This window comes from Argentina silus, assembly GCF_951799395.1.
Source record: "Argentina silus genome assembly, chromosome: X".
In the NCBI taxonomy this organism is placed as follows: domain Eukaryota; kingdom Metazoa; phylum Chordata; class Actinopteri; order Argentiniformes; family Argentinidae; genus Argentina; species Argentina silus.
In genome coordinates, this window is record NC_139653.1 from 33,026,241 (window position 1) to 33,034,435 (window position 8,195).

The 8,195-nt window shown below is 43.2% G+C and overlaps 1 protein-coding gene across 1 annotated transcript in view; it reads left to right on the forward strand.

Annotated features, from left to right (window-relative positions):
- Positions 1-1,790: 1,790 nt before the first annotated feature.
- The window catches only part of kcnj5 (potassium inwardly rectifying channel subfamily J member 5), a gene marked incomplete at its 3' end in the record, with an annotated part of 15,018 nt that continues 8,613 nt past the window's right edge, over positions 1,791-8,195 (forward strand). Inside the window, exon 1 of the mRNA XM_083696417.1 lies at positions 1,791-1,998. The remainder of the gene's footprint in view (positions 1,999-8,195) is intronic.

Here is an 8,195-nt window from a genome sequence, read left to right on the forward strand (position 1 = left end):
TTTTGTAGGCTGTGCAAGGCTAAGTGGCAATGAGGCTAGAGGCTGTGAAATGTGTATGGGGCATGTACGCTATAAATAGAATAATTTTAAATAAATATAAATTACACTGTCAGTGCACTGAGTGCGTATGTGTGTGTGTGTGTGTGTGTGTGTGTGTGTGTGTGTGTGTGACATGGTGGGGTGGGGGGGAGGGGAGTGGAAGTATTATGCAAATATAAGCCCTCCTTCACTCAGAGCACTTTAAACGGTTGTGTTTTGGGACTATATTTGAAGGCAAAGCATGTAGTTTTGCTTTTTGCTGCCCTCTCTGACGCACAGATGTCCATATTTGTGTGCATGTCCTTGTAAACACACAAAATGTTAAATAAGCATGTAAAATACGCAAACAACAACAAAACGGTCACCATGCCAATTTGTTTTGGTAAACATCTGAGGGATGGGGCAGGTGAAATGTAAACACTCTCAAATTCATAGATGGAGCTATGGACCATCCATGAGATCAAAATGATAGTTTAAACTTGTATCTTGTATGTTTTTTTGAATCTATACAGTGTTTGTTTGCAACTACAGTGTTTGTTTGCAATTGTTTATGCTTTTTTTTTTACATGTTTTTATTTTGGGTTCTGATGGGGTAAGGCAGTTGAACAAAGCCCAAACATGTCCTACTCGACCTTTAGGTATAGATGGTGCATAATTTTGAATGGATTGCTCCTCACAATTATGGCCCATGAGGTCAAAAGAGCAATGTGCAATGCTGAGGTTCCTAATCAATAGCCTCAGTAGGGAACATAATTAAAGTACACTGAGATCTGGACTGTGACCACAATTCCATCCAGAAACAAACTCTCTCTCCATTCTCCTCTTATCATGATCCTGTTTGTTTCTGTTGTCTGTCTCTCTGATGCTCTTTATCCACTTTGGTTGCCTGGACAGAGAAGCAAGACGACAGTACTGTATCTCCCTGCCTTTGCTTCACAGTGGGGAGGGGGGGGGTTAGGGTTAGCAACAAAGGGGCTGCAGAGTCATAAATCACCTCCCCATTCAATGCAGGAAGCACATGAAGATATCTTATAGGCTGTCCGTGGATCGTCGTAACAATGTTACACTCTTTTTCTCTCTCTCTCTCCCTCTCTCTTTCATCCCCTATGGGAGCTATACAGGAGAGATGTGCTGATTGCTCTAATGACCTTGCTCAGGGAAACCCCAGGTCCAAACTTGCCTCTTGCCTCATTCTCTCTTCCTTCTCACTGCACCTCCCTCATCGTGTTAACTCTGCTCCATTCTCACACTCTCTCCATGTCTCCCTTATCCCTCGCTCTCTTGCTCTCGCTCTTTTACTCTCTGTCACTCTTTGTCTCTCTCTTAAACCCTCAGGGCCTTTTTCTCAACTGCGGTTTTAGAGGAATTGATTATACAGCACTCCTCGTCAGCGTATCTCTCTCACTCTCACTCTCTCTTGCTGCCTCTCACTGTACTTTTGTCTTACCAGCACAATCCTCTATGCTGGCAGAGTGAAGCGAGCCATGTGGTAGGCACACACATAGATGCCCTCTGCACACACGCACATGTGCACACACACACATACAGACACATACGCACACATACAGGACACATCCTGAGAGACGAGCTCTGCGTGAAAGTGAGAAAATAGCAGAGAGCTGGGGGGGGGGGAATTTGCTCACAAACACACACACACACACACACACACACACACACACACAATCACACGCACACACACACACACACACACACACACACACACACACACACACACACACACACACACACATGCTCTCTCTCTCGCTCTTTCGTGCTCTCTCTCTCTCACACACATACACACTCACACACACTGGAGTAGAGAGCGGTAAAGAGGAGAAGAGCTGTGTAGCAAGAGGACTGCTAAACAAAGCAAGGGAAGGAGTGTGGAGTCCTGAGGAGAGCGGCAGCTGTGAGATGCCTCGACGGGAGCCTGGCAGCTACTCCTGTGGCAACCTGAAGGTAAGTCTCTTGCAGCACTGTGAAAAGCGCGGGAGACAGAGAAAGAGATAGAGGGAAAGGGAAAGGGGTAACTGTACTGCTAATGTGAACAGCTATGGTCCCCCTTAGGCTGCAGCCTTTCGATTTGCCTTCGAATGCAGGCTGTCATTACCTTCCATAATTCATAGCTATAATCTATCTACGCGCATGTCAGATCATAGTGCTTTTGTGAATGAAAATCATAAAGTATGGTCGTATGCACACAAAGAAAGAGCTGTAGTGGAAACTGCTTAGATTCCCCCAGCTGCGACTTCTGTCCCATTCAAGCCTGCATATGATGCCTTGTTCTATATCAGTAATGTCACTGCAGTGATAGATCACCTATGCATTTTTTTGTCCTCAGACCGAGGGCTTGGTAATCAAAAAGCAATGTTTTTTTCTGACGCAAGCAGAGCCCTGCCAGGCCATGGAGCTGCTGCCGTTTGCCTTTGTGTGCCTGGTGGGAAAGGATGCTTTAGCTATTCTAGTGCAATGCGAGAGGGAGAGAGAGAGAGAGGGCACTAGCTGTTTGCCTGTGGCATTTTCACTGGAATATCCAAGACCACACCAAAGCATTGAGAGCAAAATCATTCATATTGATTCTCTTCAAGTGCTCACTCTGGGTTTAGGATGAGAGGCGCTGGTTTTAGGCTATGATATACTATTGTCTGCTGTTATAGGCTGTGCTGGTTGAGTGCACTTTTGCAGAGAACAACCTTGAAAGTTGTTGCTGTAAAACTTTGATGACAATGGGGTTTGTGCCCACGGAGAACAGGGTCATGTTTTCCTACGACATGTTCCTGGGGATATCCTCAACAGGGAATGCTAAGATGGTGTAGTAGTGTTCAATACAGTACATGTACAGTAGAATGTGTACATGATCACTATGTTTTCATATGTTCCCCCTCAAACACTGTTTAAGGTATAACTGAGATAGAAAATCTATAACTGGTGCAGGACAGTTGCCAATGTCTCAATGATCTTTAATTTTCTGGATTAACCGTCAAAAATCATTAGCATCTAAATTTCAGGAGGCCATAGATTTTGTGCCTTTTTGAGTGAAAGTGTGAAGTGCAGGTACAGTAGTATTTTTGTTCACACATTGACTGTTTTCCAATTTCCTGTTAACCTTTGTATGTTTCAGTTTAATCTGACCTACAGTATCATGAACAGGTCAAGCCTGGACTGCTATTTATTCGTTTCCCAGGTGTGAGTTGCAGCAATGTAATTGCTTTTGATGGATGGCCCTATGACCTTGTAAACTGCATTACTGCAACAGAGTTACGGCAACTCCACTCACAGAACCATCATCTCAGTCGTGCCTCTGCGGCTGAAACCTGCCCCAATATCTCGCATGTGGACAGAGGGGTTCATTCAGCAGCCCAAATCTAAGGAGCCATTGAAATGAGATCACTGTGAATTATTATTATGTTTATTTAGTCAAGACAGGATCTCTGGGGTAGGTAGGCATAGCTAAGTTTAATAGCAGCCCCCGCCTCTACTGCAGTAATGCATTCATGTTAAGAGCTTAGCCAAGCGTGAAGAATTCTTTGTATTATTGCTCTGGAAATTGTGTGTACTATGTATTGAATACAACTTCTATATAGGCTCTATGGTCACCTAGAGCTTCCCTCTATTACTGTACCTGCAGTGTTGTTGAATTAGTTACCATAATTGAAATATAATCTACTAGAGAATTGCTGTGGTCTGCTTCTACCATTTGAATGTTCTGTAGCCTGTTTCATAATTGAAAGACACAGCAAACACTGAGCTCTATTCAATTATAATCCGAAAGCTTGCTAGTAATTGAATAAAACATGAGCAGAACCAATTTTAAAGCACAATCTTGTCAGCTCCCGAAGAAAATTATTAAATGTATTCCCCTATAAATCTCTGACCATTGCGAATTCAAGGCCTGTGTTAACTGTATTTAAAAGTGTCATCTTCAACGTTTATGTAGCTGATTTAAAGCCATCTGTAACTATGGTCAGTTCATTGCTATTGCCTTGTTGTCAACACAAGCATATTTCACTCACCAGTTAGTCAGACATAATGATACATGAAGGTGCAACATTGGTCGTAGGCAGAATAAATGCACCTTCACCAGCTTGTAAAACGGGTGTCGTATACATAAGCTGATTCTCAGCTGCATTCTCACTTTTTTGTCCTCTAATCCCCCCCCCCCACACATACACACACAAACCATGGGACCTGGTGGAGGTAGTTTACCTTCAGTCTTCTGGTCTGGCTGCATGCTCATCTGGTCTTACCTTGTAAAGCAAGCATAATGGAGAAACATTCCATGTTCAGGTTAATTAGCCATCAGTGAGGTGAGGGAGAACCATCATAATAGGTTGTGCTCTAATCTTGCAAGTTTCACTGGTGCACAATGTGGAATGACATTGAGGTTTTACAGTAAGCCCTTTGCAGAGGCACCAGGATTAAATTACCTTTTAGGGTATTCTAATCAGGAGCATTATGGACCTGTTATGAACTGGTGGCGGCTCATTGTTAGTCCTGATAAAGACACATACTGTACTGGAGAAACATTTATACTATTCCACTGTCCAGCTGATTAGCAGTCAGGTCAGGTAAATGTACCTATGCCTCTCAGGTCAGTGTGGATAGCTGTGTTTGTAAGATTACTAAACAGAAATAAAATGGCAAATAAAACAGAAACAAAATCTCAATTTTGTCTTTCTCCCTTTTTGTTTGATATGACAATCGTAAAATGCCACTACTGTACCTCTACATCTTATAAAGAAGTTGCATAGCATGGTTAGTGGTGTTTACCCGGAGAAATCAGGATAATAACTGCACTAACATTAAGGTGAACATTGATGTTGAACATTGATGACTAAACTATGTCCAGAGGAATTTATTTTCTTTATGTAAGCATCCATGGAGTGTGTGCATCCATCACCCATGGGAGAAGCTGCTCTCAGTCACAGCCCACTTACACAAGGAAAAGAGACATATGTTTAATATAAGAGGTCCAGGTCTATTGACTGACACCATGGATTTTCTGATTTGGTATGTGGCTGCAACGGGGATAGGGCTCCTCAAAGGACTGGCGCAGGGACATAGTGAGGTGCATCAGGAATTCTAATTAGGCCTGTTTGACCTTTGGCTCTTCCTGCATGCGCTCTGCACCCCCTCTGCACCTCGCCCTTCCTTTTCTCTTCCCATCCCTCACTCATACAAAGATGGAGAGCTGTGCGAGCGAGAATCTGGGCTCAGGGCCGTAAATCAGGATAAGAGGCTGACAAGCGCCTGATAAAAGCGGGACAGGGTGCTGGAGCGCCTGTCCTCTCCTTAACTCCCCTCCCCCCTTTACATCCCATGTCCACATGGCCCAGGTTGGTGGAGTGGGTGTTGTTGAGTTTTGGCTGCTCAGTCCGTCCAGCTCCACTCAACAGTATTGGGAAGTTTGGGGCATCACTTTTAAAAATACACGTACCCTTGGCACAGGGGCGTGAGAGGACGAGAGGAGACAAGCAGACACTCAACTCACGATAGCTATTCTTGGCTCAGGTGGCTGTATTTTTTTGGACATTGTCATTTCATTAGGCTAATAGTCTCCAGTGTGGGCAGGACATCTCACCATGGTGGTGTGGCTCGGAAGAAGGTGATCCATGAGAGGTGATATGAGCGCTGTACTGCACTGTATATGCATACGGCTGACTATCAGGCAGGGGGGCTGGGAAGGTGGAGTGAGAGTCTGGGCCTGGAGCCAAACTGGCTGGCATCTGCAGACTTTGGGGATGTTTTTAGTCTTTTGCCCTGACCGACCTCAAAGTGTCATAAGTGAACGGAGATAGGGATGAAGCGTTGTTCTGTAGGCCACTTGTCCCAGCCTGCAATGCACGCATGAGAGCTTGGTAACCATGATGCTGATAGTATTTCGCTCTGGGAAAAAAAGCAGGGGAGGGAGAGATCTGTTAGGCACCCAAAGCTGGGACACTGGAACAACAGAGATTTTGGAATGATTATTCCACTACAGGATTATTCCATTATCTTATACACTGATTGTGCAGATACTCTCAATGTAGATACTCTTAAAGGCTCAGCTCTCCTCTCCCTCTGTCAGACCTGTGCACTGTTTTGATGACTCCTCAGAAATGCATTCTCGACAGGCAAACTGCAAGCTTTGACCTAAAAATATATGGATGAGTGCTCACTAATAGCCACATATGTATTGTAAACCAAGGGTTACTGTAGAGTTTGCAGTTTTTCACAGCTTTTTGCAACCCATCATTCTCTGAAGAGTGGATTGCAGTGGTAGAAAGATACTGTGCAGTGTTTAGAGATTTTGCTTTAAACCATTTGCAAAACATGCACCACTATCTATTTTCACACAGGAAATGTCTTTTTTCCAAGACTCCCGAAACATCGTTGGGGAGATTTGATTACCTTGAAATAATTAGTAAATTAAAGGTAATCTAGAAAATGAAGTACTCATTGGTTATCGTGTTGATACATTTTTTTTTGACAAGTTTTTCTCATGGACAGAGTAATGATTTTGGAGGGTAGTCTGCTAAAGCTGTTGGAATTGTGCCCTCCAGAGGCAGGTTTAACTCTCCTGGCCGTGTTATTGGAGCAGTAATTAGTATTGATACAAGCCCAGAATTGTCTCAGCTCACGGCAATCTCTCACCTTTCACAACTGCGCAGAGCAGCTGATGTTGACTACAATTTAAAAGGTTCCGTTAATGAAGACAATTCAATCTTACAATAGCTGTTTGCAAGACTCCAAAGACATGGCCAATCACCCAAAAAATAACATTAAGTTTAAGCAAACCTGGACTATTTGTCCATGTTGAAATGTAATGCACGTTTGTGTTGTATCAGCAGATTAGAGGAGAGAGTATCTCCTTTGGGAAACAGTTTACTTGGCTGCCACTGTCAACCTGGTTCTAAACACGACAGATGAGTGCTCATGCTATCAGAGCCTAAACACAATTCACCCAAAGCATCCTGTCCCTCTCCAAGTTACAAGATAAATGCTTGTTACCATCTTAAAGGGACCAGATTAAACTCCCAGCTGGGAATCTGTGTTCACATAGTTCTTATTTGGGGCTGTTGAGTCTGCAACAGCAGCAATCAAAGCCATGCAAAGATGCACACAGGTCCTGAGGTCACAAGCTCCAGTGGGTTATGATTAATGCATGAGACCCTAAACTGACTTGTAAAACAGGACCTAGTGACACCGTAATGCATTCACCCAGGTTTTCAGAGGCTTTGTGTGTGTCTTATATTCCTCTGTCTGTCTGTCGTTCTGCGCTCAGATGCTTGTCACGTCGCTCTGCCCTTTGCATTAGACCCGTCAAAGTCAACACTGTATTCCTGTGTGGATCTGGTGTGTGACGTGGCCGTTCGCTCTTCCAAGCCCTTGTTTGCATTTTCTCCATGATGCCTTGCATCTCAGTGATCAAAACAGAGAGGTCAGAAGGGAATGAGAGACATATCAGACAATGTCATACTCAAATAGAAGCAATCTGATGACTCTTCTTTGTTAATACACACCTAGTTCATCTCTTTTCTTTGTAACATTCTAACATTGGTGTGTTTTCAAACTCCAGTGACCCTATCAGTTAACAGCCTTTTATGTAACAGAAAAGTTGTGTTTGTAAAATTGCTGCTAAAATTAGGTCTTATCGACATGCTCTTTACCCCTCTCATAGACTGCAGTGCTGACTTACTGTATCTGTTATTAAATCCCACATTGCCAAACATTTTTTTCTCTTTTTTCCCTTTGTCGGTTTCAGCCTTATGTAATTCATGTATAAAAATAAAATTTTCAATACAACCCAGGTGCACAGAACTTTCTAGCTTTAAAATCAGATCACGGATACTGTTGTCTGTCATTACATCACTGTATTAAACCACCAGAACTGAAATAACAACAAAGGAACTGCATAACTGCATAAAGTGTAAGAAAGAAGTATTTATAATTAGATCAAATGACCTTTTAAGGTATAACACCACAAATTAGTGCTATTATTGGGGAGGTTTACACAAAGAAAATATCTTCTTGTACCAGAAGAAAATCTACACTAGTCACATATTGTTGTGAAACATGATGTGGTCAGATGTGTATATGCAGGATCAAGCTTTTGGGGAGTTTTGAGTGCCGCCTAAGCAACTGGCACTGATGTGTCTCCTCCTCGGGGGAGTGAC